The sequence below is a fragment of the Miniopterus schreibersii genome (assembly GCF_964146895.1).
Source record: "Miniopterus schreibersii genome assembly, chromosome: 5".
Lineage (NCBI taxonomy): Eukaryota > Metazoa > Chordata > Mammalia > Chiroptera > Miniopteridae > Miniopterus > Miniopterus schreibersii.
The window spans coordinates 84,059,574-84,074,071 of record NC_138106.1 but is presented as its reverse complement, the minus strand read 5'-3'; the positions used below and the strand labels follow the sequence as shown (position 1 = coordinate 84,074,071).

The following is a 14,498-nucleotide window of genomic DNA, read 5'->3' as shown; positions in this document are numbered from 1 at the left end:
TTCTACTGATATATTCAAATAAGTAGAAAAATGCATATGTGTAAATATGATTATTGAAGCAATTTTTTAAATTTATCTTTATTGTTGAAAGTATTACGGATGCCCCCATTTTTTCCCCATTTATCCCCTCCACCCCGCATCCACCCCACTTCCAGGCCTTCCCGGTAATAATGTCTGTGTCCATGGGTTATGCTTATAGACATGTAAGTTCTTTGATTAATCTCTCCCCACCCACTCCCCTACTCCCACCTTCCTTCTGAGATTCCTCAGTCTGTTCCATGCTCCTATGTCTCTGGATCTATTTTATTCATTAGTTTAGTTTGTTTATTCCACATATGAGTGAGATCATGTGATACTTGTCTTTCTCTGACTGGCTTATTTTGGTAAGTGTAATACTCTCTAGGTCCCTCCATGCTGTCCCAAAGGATAAGTGAGCTTTCTTTGTTATAGCTGCATAGTATTCCATGGTGTAAACATACCGCAGCTTTTTTATCCACTTATCTACTGATGTGCACTTAAGAATATATATTCTGCAGCTTTGGAGTGGCATGTTCTGTAAGTCAATTAAATCCATCTGATCTAGTGTGTCATTTAGGGTCACTGTTTCCTTGTCGATTTTCTGTCTGGAAGACCTATCTAGTGAAATCAGTGGGGTGTTAAAGTCCCTTAGTATGACTGTCTTGCTGTCAGTCTCTCCCTTAAAGTCCTCTAGAAATTTTTTAATAAATTTAGGTGCTCCTAGCCCAGCCAGGCGTGGCTCAGCGGTTGAGCGTCAACCTAGGATCCAGGCAATCGGGGTTCAATTCCCGGTCAGGGCACATGCCCAGGTTGCGGGCTAGACAGCCGATCCATGACTCCCTCATCATTGATGTTTCTGTCTCTCTCTCTCCCTCTCCTTTCCTCTTTCTGTAATCAATAAAGATATATTTAAAAAAATAATAATAATAAATTTAGGTGCTCCTATATTGGGTGCATATATGTTTATCAGGGTTGTATCCTCTTATTGGATCGATCCCTTTAGTATTATGTAGTGACTTTTCTTGTCTCTCCTTATGGTCTTCAGTTTGAAGTCTATTTTGTCAAATATGAGTATTGTTACCCCAGCTTTTTATTTCACTTCTGTTTTTCCATCCCTTCACTCTCATTCCGTGTGAGTCTTTTGTTTTGAGGTGGGTCTCTTGTAGACAGCATATATATGGGTCATGTTTTCTTATCCATTCAGCTACCCTATGTCTTTTAATTGGAGCATTTAATCCATTTCCATTTATCTAGAAATTTATCTATTGCCATTTTAATTCTTTATGCCTATGTTTCTCTCTATTTCTACTTCTAATTATAGCAGTCCTTTTGCCATTTCCTGCAATGCTGGTTTGGTGCTGATAAACTCCTTTAGCCTTTTCTGGCCTGGGAAGCTCTTTATTTCACATCTATCTTGAATGATAGCCTTGCTGAATAGAGTACTTTTGGTTTCAGATTCTTGTTTTGCATTACCTTGAATACTTCATGCCATTCCCTTCTGACCTGTAGAGTTTCTGATGAGAAGTCAGTCAGCTGACAGACTTATGGGAGCTCCTTTGTAGGTAACAGATTGCTTTTCTCTAGCTGCCTTTAAAATTTTCTCTGTCTTGAATTCTTGGCATTTTAATTATAATGTGTCTGGGTGTGGGACTGTTTGGATTCTTCTTGCTTGGGATTCTCTGTGCTCCTGAATTTGTGTGGCTTTTTCCTTGACCAGGTTAGGGAAGTTTTCTGCCATTATTTCTTCAAACAGGTTTTTTAACCCTAGCTTTCGACCTCCTCTGGTATTCCTATAATGTGAATATTGTTACACTTCATGTTGTCCCACAGCTCCCTTAAACTGTCCTCCTGTTTTTTCTTTTTTTGGATCTCTGATTGAGTGATTTTTCCTATCCTGTCTTCTAATTCGCTGATCCAATCCTCAGCTTCCTCTAATCTGCTGTTTACTCCTTCGAATGTATTCTTTATTTCTGCTATGTCATTCTTAATTTCCTTTGTAGTTTCTATATCTTTTTTCATGCTTTTGAGCATCCTTGCAATCAGAATTCTGAACTCTATATCTGATAGATTGCTTATCTCCATTTCATTTAGCTCTTTTTCTGGAGACTTCTCTTGGTCTTTCATTTGGGGCTTGTTTTTTTGTCTCCCCATTTTGGGTGCCTGTTTGGGTTTTTTTCTATGTATTTGGTAGATCTGCTAGGACTCTCAGTCTTTTTAGAGGGTCTCCGGTGCAGGCCAGTGTCAGACACAGTTTGTGACTGGCCCTGAATTTGGAGCTATCAGCAACACTAAGCTTGAGCCTCCTCTGCTGGGGCTGGATGCAGTTGGACAGGACCAAGATGCACACCAAAGTCTGCTTTTCCAAGGCCAGGGTCCAGAAGCAGATCAGGCAAAGACTCAAAGCACTCTGAGGTCTGCCTCTGCCTGCAGGCTGATGAATCTGATTCTCTTAATGAGCCTCAGGCTGTAGAAACTCCTCTGGGTAGGGGAGAGGTTTTCCAGCAGGGTGGGACAATTGCTTCCCCCTCAGGCAAAAGCAGCAAATTTTCTGCAGTGTGGGGGAATGACTAGGCACAGGAATCCAGACAGGTGCATTCTGATCTCAGTCTCCAGAGCCCACAACCCTAGGTTCTCCTCACAGAGCTCCAGTCCACTCTGCCCTCCCTCTGCTGGAGCCCAAGGTGAGTGGCTGCACATGAAACTTTGTGCAATGGCCCTTTAAGAGGGTGCCTTCATTTCCAGCTGCTTCTCCCTGGCAGACAGAAACCCATCTGCTTTTCACAGCCAGATGTTATGTGGGCACCTTTCTCAGTTCTGGGGTTTAGGCCTCAGAGTCCTCAGTGGGAACCCCCCGTAGCTGAGATACCCCTCTGGACCTTCAGCTGCTGCCTGTGGGAGCCCATTCAGCCCTCTCACGTCCTCACTTCCTACCAGTCTCTCTGTGGTCTCCACTTTTCCTCCTTGGTTATGAGGGTGCTCTCCAGCTCGTCTTCAGTTGCAGTTGATTATTCAGGATGGTTTTTCTATATTTTAGTTGTAGTTTCAGTTTAGTCCCGGGAGAGTGTCAGTGTAGCTTCCACTCAGTCTGCCGCCATCTCTGATCGATCCTGAGACAATTTTTTAAGCAGCCAAAGAGGGAAACTGAAAAGGAGAAACAAAAACTTAAGGTCCATTAATAGTGGGCTGGTTAAATAAATTACCATGTGTCAGTGCAATGAATAATATACAGTACAGTCCTCAAAATGAATGAGGCAGACTCACATATACTGATGTGAAAATTCTACTAGCCATATTATTAAGTTAAAAAATAATAAAACAAAGAGTGGAATAGTATAATGTTAGTATGATGCATAAAATGAAAAAAACATGGACATACACATTTTTATGCATGTAAATATATTTTTTAAAAGTCCTAAAAGGATACATAAGAAACTACTAGTAGGAAGCATCTCTGGGAAGTGGACCCAGAGAGACAGTTCGAGAGGGCTAGGACCACACACTTTACATGACACTCATCTGTAACTTGACATATCACATGCATATATTCTATGAAATATGAAACAAAGATCTTTTAAAATATTTTTAAATTATGGTTCAATAACACTTGTATAAGCTTTATATTAAAAATAATCATTTACCAAAGTTTAACTAGATTCACAAGTAAGAATCTATTATATTCCTTTTATTTAGTAATTATGTCTGCAGAAGTGTCTTAGAATAAAACTGCACTATTTTGCACGAAAATGTTCTGTTTCTTCTTCTCTGGTGTGTCCCTACAAGGACATGGGGATGATGTTGGCTGGAGGCGAGGATGAGATCCCATGACGGGGTCGCCACTCAGTGCAGCCCAACTCTGTAAGAAGAATATGTCCTTGGCGGGGACCAGATGACTTTTTTTCCCTCCAGAAACATTCAGAAGATGTAGTTAGTGCTTACCCTGTAAGTTAAAAAATAAAATCTGACCATATTTAGTGAATCCCACTAATTGTTTTCTTTGCAGATTTTATACATCATAGATTGGTCTAAAATGGCTGGGCTTCTGTCCGAGTAAGTTCCTGAAGCCATCGCAGACGCTCCGCACCCAGGTAAATGCGTTACACCTACAGCCTTGTATCTGTCAGTAGTTTTCTGTAATGTGTCAAGCCTGGAGGCAGCAGGAGAAGCCACGCATACCTCTGTCCAGTGACAGAAACAGGGGAAGCAGAGAGAAGGAAACTCCAGTCTTACCCCATCCCTTCCAATAGCTTCACAACCTGTATGTGCTTATAGGAGTGTAAGTGTAGACGGTGTCAGGATTACCAGGATGTCCACCTGTAAACTGCTGTGAGACCATGTGAGAGCTCTGCAGTCCCTGTGACAAAGGACGGCCCTGCCACGTGGGGCCTGGGCAATGGCTCCAGGGGGCTGTCACGCTGCACAGCGTGGGACTTTGAAAAACCAGGGGAATGCTGTGCGCTCTCACCCCGCAGGATGGGAGGTTTGGCCTTTGAGATGCCCCAGCATTTACTTCCAGAAGCACATAAACCTTAAAACTTGACCTGCTCGCCTTCTGAAAAGCCACATGCCTCAATCTCTTCTTACAAAAGTCTCCCTCACTCCACGATACAGGGAAAATGGCACCAAGAGACTGGGAGAAAGAGGCACCCTGTAATGCCCGCCTCCCCTAACCCCCGCTGGCCGGGGTCCCTGGAATCATGTAACGGGGTGTCATACTCAGAACCCGAAAGGGCAGCCGTGACTGCTTTGTCAGCCCAGCTCCTGTCACACGGGCTTCGTAAAAACAAAAACAAACAAACAAACTCCAATTTTTTCCCCCAATAAAAGCTCAGCTGAAAGAACAAGCCCCCAGCTTCCCCCTTTAGCCAGGGAGACGGTCCCTGATGTCTCCGGGGCGAGTGAGAGCAGCTCCCCGGCTGCAGGTGCGGGGCTGCACTTCGTCACAGCGGCCGGCGGCTGGGATGGGTGGGTGGCCAGGCACACGGAGAGGGGACTTCATTATTTGCTGGACTGGCAAGTAGGAAACGCCGGCCGGAGGGCACTCCATGGTGGTGTTAGGAAGCTATTTAGGACTGCTTTAATCTTGGAGATAAAAATAGTAACATTCCACAGAGTTCTGTCGCTGGAAATCTTTAGGGTTTGTTTTGTTGTTTTTGTTGTTGTTTGAGGTGCAGTTAAGCCTAGGAAGCTGCACTGAGCATGTTTTCAGCAAAAATCCAGCTCTGGAAAAAGTGCTTAAAATATATGTCCTAGTTAATAATACACTAAGACAGGAAGCTTTATCTTACCTCAGAGAATAGTGAGGAGAGGCGCTCCGAGTCCCTGACAGCCGGGGCCTTGCAGGGAAGGAGCGGGGCGGCAGGGATCGGCCTTCCCGCCGGAGGTGAGGCCTGGACCCGCGCCGTCCCCTGCGTTTTGGAAGCCCTCGGTTTCTGACTAACATCCACACGTTCGTAGCACAACTTCCAGAATAACTATGACATTTTGCTTACACATAGCAAAACACTGAAGAAAACATTATGTACAATTTTAAACCTTCTCAAACTTTTAAGTTTCAGATGAGTAAGCAAAACACACTTAATTCTGTTGCTTTTTCTTTGTTAAAAAATTGATGCTATACCAATTCTGCCACTAACTAGCACCTTTGCCTTCAATTTCCTATAAAATAATCTCCAAGGCCCCAGCCCAGTCCATGGGCATTATATTGAAATACATAAAGTGTTTTCAGAAGGACCTTCTGAACTTTGTGATTCCCTTTAACCAGCTGACAGCCACAGAACTCTGACCTCTTATTGATTTAAATCAGTCCTGTGTAAACAGCATTTCAAACCCTGTTTTATAGGACTCAAAGAATTCAGGTTGAAATCTACTTATGAAAATGGGGAAAAGCTGATTGGGGACAGTTAAAAAATAAAGACTATCTTCAGTGACTTAAAATCTAGAGACCTGCACTGTTTGTTACGGTTGCCATTTGCCACATATGATTATTTTAATTAAATATGAGTTATGAATAACTAACTGAAATCAAAATTTCAGTTCTTCAGTTGTATTAGCCACATTTCAGGTGCTCAATAGACACATGTAGTTAGTGGCTATATGTTGGGCAGCACAGATACAAGCATTTCTTTCGTCATAAAGAGTTCTATTGGACAGGACTGCTGCACACAAAGTCATTAATAAAGCAGCACACTTCTGCTGGTAAGAAGGTTCGTATGCTCTCTTAAACTTATTTGGGAATGTAAAATAATTTTTAAATTCCAATTTTCTCAGTGGTAGGTTATATGGTATATGTTCTCACAGGCACTCTTTCTTTTTACTGTTTATTTGCATATTAAAATACACAAAATTAAGTATTTCATTAAATGACACCGAAGCTCTTCAATATCAGATTTTCTCACAATCCAGTCAGTGGCAAGGACACTACCGTGTAGCAAGGACACCCCAAGGCAGCATTCAAAACAGTCACCTGTACGGAATCTGCTCAGCTTCAAACACCCTCCAAGAGTCCAAACTTCCTATACATTTGGCAGATGGAGCCACATTTTGAAAATATAACCTAGAGAAAACAGATATAACTGTCTCAATATACAGAAAACAAATTTCACGTGGAAAAGATTCTTTTCAAGAGGTCCCTGAAACCATTCAGAAGAGAGCCAGTCCTTGGGAAATGGCATCTCCTGAGCATGGCTGTTGTCAATCTGACGATGCCTAGAGCCGTGGGCTCTGATGCGGAATCATCTGGCGCCTACCTGCCTGGAACCCGATCACAGAGCAGTGACGGGGAGACCCCGCCAGGCGGGGAGGTGGGGGCTTGCCCAGGGCTGTGCGGGGGCCCGGCCCCCGGCCCCCGGCCCCCGGCCCACTTCCATTTCATCTTCGTGCTTCCAGGATGCGCTTCCAAGCTTGTCTCCACACTCACACCATCCGACGCTGATGTGGGCGCTCTACCCCAGATTCGTGACTTATTCATTCGGGGGTGCAGCCTGGGCTCTGAGACTTGGAAAATATTCCCGGGTGATTCTAATGTGCAGACATGTTTGGGAGCTTCTCAGTTAGAACTTACCAGATGGGAGAAGTTCAGCCCTGTGGTTCCTGACTTTTCTAAAATCAATAATTATAGTCACTTCAGTGAATATCATTTTTGGCTGCTTCTGATCACTAACAACCTATCCGTATGGCCTCTAGCTTACTGTTTCTAATCCATTGTGGGCTTTTAAACAGTCTGCTAACTAAACCTATTAAAACTGGATAAAAAATAAAAATAAATCTGCTCAGTTGAAAATCAGTTTCCTTCATCTACACACACTTTGGTATACTTTTAGCTTCTTAGAAGCCTTTGTCGGTTGCAGCCAGTTGGGGAGTGTGGCAATTTCTTATAAACTTAAATAAGTGCTTATTAACCCACTTCCCCTACTTTCAGGTATTTACCTAGGAAACATGAAAATATATGTCCACACAAGGGCCTGAATGTGAATGTTTATTACAGCTTCTTTCATAATTTCCAAAAACTAGAAACAATCCAAATGTCCACCCACAGGGAAATGGAAAAAGACGCTGTGCTCTGTCCATAAAACAAAATGCCACTCTGCAGTGAGGAGAACAAAGGGTTACACTAGGGTCACACAGGGAAAGGCGCTCAGAGCGTGCCACGTGCCGTGTGATTCCACTTATATGACAATCTGGAAAAGACAAAACTTTTGGGACAGAAACCAATCAATGACTGCCAGTGACTGGGGTTTGGAGGGGGGACAAGAGGTGCGAGGGAATTTGGGGGAGGGGGTGATGCAAATATCCTGTATACTGACTGTAGTGACTGTATATTACACAGCTGCATACATTTATCAAGTCATTAAAACTATACACCTTAAAAGGGTGAATTTTACTGTGTACAGATTATACTTCAATAAACCTGACTTTAGAAGAGTACATAAAATATCTTTAATTTTTTAAAGTCAAAGATTCTTGTTTTCTTAAAAATTGCGAAAAGTGATACACACAGTTATATTGAGCTAATATATGGCTATTGGCTTTTTTTTAATCTTTATCACTGACATCTCCAAGTAAGAAACACTAGAAAAGGTGTAGGATCATTTTCAAAGGCCAGTATTTTTTTCTTACTATTTACATTCTTTAAGATTTTCTTTTTCTACAGTTATAGATAGGTCTCAATTGTAGTGGCTAAAGCTGATTTATGTTTCTTAGGCAATTGGAGTATGAAGCAAAATAAATCTTAGACCACTTCTTTTCTTATACAAATGTACAAAATAGTAAAAGTGTCCATTTTTACTTGCAAATTATATATCACAGATAGCAGTAGTTTTAAATTTTAATTAATATAATCGCCCCGTTATAGTATATTCTTAAAGTTCTCAGTCACCACTTCCACTAATATGATCCCACTATTAAAATGTCAGTCTCAATTACTTTCCAGCCACTTATACCCACTAGTTCAATTCCATTTGGCCCCTGGACTATTAGTTGTGTGTTACACAAGGCAAAAAGTTAAAAACAAGTTTGTCTTTGAGTCATTGAAGCACCAAGGATTTGTAATAGTTATATAACTTGCTGTTAGAAAGGTGTGTATTTGGCCAATGTGCTATTTACACACTTAAAAGTATCCCTTTTCAATGAAATCATAAATAATAGAAGTTTGAACCAAATTTGTAATCATCAAATACGAATCCTAGAGCCTCACCAATGGAAAAAAGGCAAAATAAGCATTAGCAATCTGTGGAATGTTTTTTCAATAAACAAAATTATATCTTTTCTATAGAGTGTACCCCAAATAACCTGTTATTCTATAGAAACATTGTTCCTAGGTTTGAATAATATAGGTAGGTACGCTTAGCACATGACTATATAGGAGACTAATTTAAATTATATTACTGTTAATATTTTTTAACAACTAAAAGAGCTCAGAGAATTAGCCTCTAAATTCAGAGGCTCTGTTTTGTTGGCAGAAAGAGCTTTCGACTAGTACCACAAGTGTTGTCATCCTCTCCCTTTAACTAGTTATTCTCTTTAACAAGTTTAAGAAGATTGAGACATTTAGGAGTAATTTTTTAAATTCCAGAAAGTTCTAGGATATCTTAGAAATGTAATGATATAGTGCATACCTACAGTAGGTAACCAGTTATCTGGAACTAGGTCTTTGGCACCTTTCCAGAATTTCAACAAATGCTAGACTCACCCGGGGGCCCTGGGACAGACAGCAGGAACAGTGTCACACCACAAGCCCAACGTCCAATCAGGAGCAGCCGCCCTCCTCCCTCATCCCGGCAAAGCCAGAAGCTTCTGCACGCAGCAGGGCCGCCAGAGAAAGCAAACAGCTGCTGCAGCTAAAACCAGGCGGTAGGTCAGGGCTCTTTTTTGACCTAGAGCCTGAACCTTGCTCCTCCGCGATGCTCCCAGTTCGAAGAGGAAGAATGTGGGTGTTTTGCTCCCTCCTGGTCCCTCTAGTGGGGTCAGTGTATGGAGCAGAAGGATAACACAACTGAGCGTCTTCCTTAACAAGAAGCCCAGCCTCTCTGGCAGCGTGAAGGCTGTGCAAATTAGAGTCACCGATGACGACAGCTTCTCATGTGACCCATGCAGCACTAATGGACTAGCCACCTTTTATCCAGCTCTAAGCCATTCAGGAGCGCTAGTCTTCATTGTACACAGAGCATGTCTGTCTGTGCACAGGTGAACAAATGGGGACATTGGAAATGGCCCCGTGAGAAGTTTTGCCCACAACACATCAGCTTGGTTTGGAGCAACCGAAGTAGTAGTAGGCTCTTCCCGTATTTCTGCTGGAATTTAGAATTAATTAGATGGACAAATTAGACAAAACATACCATCTGAATTAAAGAATGAGAAATGGAATAGGTACCAGTTAAGTAAAAGAAAAGTTATACTGTGAATAAAACAATAAATGTCACTAAATTTAAAATTTTATCATAGCTTCCTTAAGATATGACAAATTTAACAGACCTAATTTGACATCTTAAAATGAAGAGATCTATGTAACCAATTTTGTGACTTTTATTTTCTTAGGAGAATGTTTTGATATATTTAACTTTTGTATTTAATCAGTCATTTTCTTTTTTAATTTCTATGGTGTCATCATCCATCAATCCATATTGGTTGAATTTATATATACATATAGCTGAACATCCCAAGAGGAAGTAATTCTGCAGTCCTCCTCAGCAGTTCGCGCTCTATCAATTAAGAACCCTTAAGCTAAATAGAATAATTCATTTCACAGGAAACTTTTATTCAATATGTCTAATTAGTTTTAGTTAACTGTATTAATGAAATGTCACAAATCAATTAGGTTTGAAATAATCAGATGCTGGGGACCCAAGAGGGGCCGTGTCTCTCACAAGAGGGAAAGGTGATACACAATTTAGTTGGAAAGCAAATGTAATTAGATTTGATCTGCTGAGTATTTCTGTCTTGACGTGGAGTCAGGCACATACCCAAGCCTAAGTATATAGTGGAAAAGGGGTAGAAAGAACACTGTGACCTAGAAAATGTCTTCATGGTCCTGTTGGCCACAAATAGAAGCTGAAATAGGCCTTTGAAACCACCGGTAGACATGTTTTCTTCAAACAGGCCTGTGGTTTAAATTTCATTTTTGATCTGAATGCCTTTAAGTAGGGTTGTATATGAACTTACTACTTATCACAGACCCCACTACTCCCTAATGCCTTATAGTGGGTGCTTCACACATTGATTTAATTGCCCAGATCCTGATGACGTTTCAGTTTGCAACTTTCCTGACCTAGAATTTTGTGATTGAAAGGGTGTGGGGTAATCATTAAGTTTCTTTTCTCTCACTCTAAAATAGGAATATCAAAGAAATGTCATGAGAGTAAGAATCCTGAATGAGAATTATATTAAATACAAGTTATTCCTATTTAGGCTGCAGTTTGCAACAGATTCTGCTGTGATTCATTCAGTAGGTATTTTTGTTAGACACCTACACGCCAGTCACTGTGCTCAGCACTGAGGACGAAGTGTGAGCAAAGCAGACAAGACACCTGGCCTCAGCACTTAGTCCCAGGGCACGGAGACAGAGAAACGATCAAGTAAAATACGCAACGCAGGAGATTGGATGGCGTGGAGAGCGGGAACGGAATGCGTGGGAGCAGAGAGGGGAGGGCCAGTTTTGAACCGGGGTTAGAGAAGGCCCCCCTAGCAAGGCCACGGAGCTCTAAGGAGCTCTAAGGAGCCTGGGGGAAGATGGCTCTGAGCAGAGGGCAGAGCAGGTGCAAAGGCCCCGAGACAGTGCTGCGCAGAAGACTGAAGCACAGCACATCGGCCGGTATCCTTAGAAACCCCAAAAAAGAAGACAGAAAAAAGAGTGGTCAGGTGTTGAAGGGGGTGAACTAACGGGCAGAAACTAGAATGGATCTGGAAGAGTGGAAACAAGTGAAATTTTAAAACCTGACTGGGTTAAAGACTTTAAGTGTTTTGAAATGTAGTGAAATGTTTCCAGAATTGGAGATTTTAAAGTCAGGTCTATGACTCAATCCCCAGGGGCTAGTTCTGCGGCTGGAACTCAGACGCTAATCCCTGGGAACCTGCTTTGGTGCCCGTTCCTGCTGGACACCCAGCTGATCTGATGAGTGCCCTCGGCACGCTTCAGAACACTTTGCCTGTCACTTCGCCCTAAACAAAACTCCTCAGCAACAGAGAGCCAGGGGCGCACGACATTGCCATTAGATCACTCGAAGGATAATCCTTATCTTAGACACGTCACCAATGAACTAAACAAGTCATAGGGATACCCCTGAAGGCAAAGTGATTTCATATACTGGTTATTCCGTTTAAATTATTTTGTCTTCATGTCAACCAAAACAGAGAATTCTGAACAAAAAGACACAGTTGGGATTGTATCTGTGGCATTCACCCACATATAACTAGGGATAAAATTATTTAATGGAAATTTCCAGGTTCAGCCAACACTAAATAGGTAGGACGCGCTGAGAGAGGAAGCCTGACTTCGTTATTTTTTAGTGGTGTTCTCTCATCAGCCCCTTACTATTTTTTCCCTCCTGTTCTGCTATTCTTCAAGATTTCCTAATGAGGATTAGGGAACAGGCGGATTTAACAATTTGTATTTGCAGGTAGGAAACAAGAAAATGAAGACTAATAGTTTCTCTGCTGATAATTTGATTTTCTAAGCTCCTCTCCTTCCAGCGTAGGCAAAGGCCAGTTACTGATTCTAGCGATGGGGCCAAGGAAAAAAACCACGCGTGATGTCATGCTCCACACACGCGCCAGCTTTTTAACTGCTTCACAGGCCTCCGTTAGACTATCCCAGGAGTAGAAAGTGAGGAGTGATCATGGACAGAATGAGGAAAAACATGCGCCTTTCTTTATCCTGGAAAAGCAATACTCAGTGGCCGGTTCACGATGCCGCGGTAAACGTCGCTGTACATTTTTTGCACGTGTGGAGAGTCCTGGGTACACCCTTGGAAGTGGAAATGCTGGTTTGATTCCCAGAGAGGTGGTGCTGTAAGGAGGCTCCGGGAAACAGGGCTGTGCGGAGTGGACTGGAAGACGTCGTGGGGTCCAGCCCTTAGCTGCCAGCGTGTGGCTGGCTTTTCAACTGAAGCATGACCCCCAGAGAGCTTCTGGTGCAGCTTCAGGTCCAGGGCGAGTTAATGACATGGACGGTTACTTATTTATAACTAGACAGGAATTTACCTCCCAGCACCCCTCACATCACTGACATCCCATCCAGTGGGCCTTGCAGGGAGCTAGAACGCCTGGGGACACACAGCAGATGACTCTGAGTGACAGGGTTTCCTTGTGGCACAAGAGCCGGAGGGTGCTGTGTGCTGCGGCCTGTCGCAGGTCGCCGGGCCGGGAAGTGGCCGCCTCTGAGCCCAGGGTGGCCTCCAAGGTGCTGCTTCGGGGCCCAGCTGCGAGTGTCGCCCTTTCCCTCCGGGGAAACCTTTTCAGTTGTGTGTCAGTAGCTGCTCTTGGTTCTCTTTGGTGCTCGTTGCAACATACGGCAGTTCTAACTCTAAATCCAAATAGTATCGGGAAGACAAGTTAGCTAAAATAATGGCTGAAGTTGAGTCAGTGCTCTGTCCCTAGTGAAAAACTAGTCACAGCTACCTCCTGCCGTGGAGCCTCGCCGGGAAAGAGAGACTATACCGGGAAAACCTTGGCTTAGGGTAACGAAAGGGTTGGAAATAGCATTTTAAGCTCCTTCGTCTTGTTTCTTTTTATTGCCTGAGGTTGAACAGATTCTTAACTTCAGTTTTTTAACTGCACTGAAAATAATTTCTTTCTAGTTGACTCTTACTTCAGTGCAATATCTTATCTTCTTAATCGGGCAGAGTCACAAATTTAAGTCTCATCTAGATACGAAAGAAATACGGGAGACTTAAAGTAATCTAAATGGCAAGTCTCCTTACTCAAAAATAAATAAATAAATAAGGAACCTCAGCTCCGGGAATGAATCACCCTTGAAACTCTCCAGACTTTCCGTCCAGCTTTGTGGGTGAAAACTTTGGCAGGCGAGTTTAGGAAGCAACCGGTGCCAGGTACTGTTTCATACACAGAATCTTACTTCTCACAGTAACACTTAGAGGCAACTGTGATTATTGCCATTGTATTCCAATACTATTTGATAAGTGTAGACAAAAAGGATCAGAGAAAACCATAGTTACATCTGTTAATTGAGCATTTACTAGGTCAGGCACTTCATCTGCCTTTTCTTACTGAATCCACCAAAACAACAACAACGAGGACCCCACAGGCGAGGTTCTCCTATTGGCTCCATTTTTTCACAGACACTGGGCCTAACGGGCCACGTTGCTAACCAACGCCAGGATCAGAACTAGAATTTGGGACTGACTTCAGCGTCCTAATTGTGACCATTTCTCTCCTGGATGTAACCCATCACATTCTCTAGAGCCTGAGGTCTCCCTGTTGCTATTTTTAGTTAGGCGCTATACTATCAGTATTATTTTTTAACATATACATATGTAAACAAGTGAACACTTAATATTTAATCATAGGTTTATACTGAGATTGGATGCAAGTATAAGCTAGAATTACTTTGAACAATAGAAGAGGGACAAAGAAAAACTTAACTACTTTAAATAATGTGGCCGGTAGGACAAATGATTGCCCTGGGAACTGGTTTCCTTCTGCTGATCAGTTGGATTATGTAGACAAGCAGGGTTCGACGTTACTAAAATCAGCTTGACCCTAGGTTTGAGACCTATATAAAACACTAGGTAATTTGCCTGCGATTGCACCAACAACACTTTTTAAAAGGATTGGGATGGGTTATTTTCTCCTCTGTTAAACGTTAGCCTTTGAAATGAATCCAGCAGATCTGCTAAGCAACACTTGCAAATTATTGTGTTTTAATAAAGTGACAGAGAGAAGCCACACTAGGCCTGCTTCTGTTTCTGGAGGCGGCACAGGCCAGGAGCATTAGGCTATCTTGCCTTTTAAAAGGAAGGAGCCTCTTA

At 42.5% G+C, this 14,498-nt stretch overlaps 1 protein-coding gene across 2 annotated transcripts in view; it reads left to right on the top strand.

The window, feature by feature from the left end:
* The window catches only part of AGTR1 (angiotensin II receptor type 1), a 48,584-nt gene that overhangs the window by 7,965 nt on the left and 26,121 nt on the right, over positions 1 to 14,498 (top strand). Inside the window, exon 2 of one of the 2 annotated variants that reach the window (XM_081139233.1) lies at positions 4,019 to 4,103. The exons of the other annotated variant lie outside the window; for it this stretch is intronic. The gene's annotated coding sequence lies outside the window, so the exon portion shown is untranslated. The remainder of the gene's footprint in view (positions 1 to 4,018; positions 4,104 to 14,498) is intronic. 2 annotated transcript variants of the gene reach the window in all.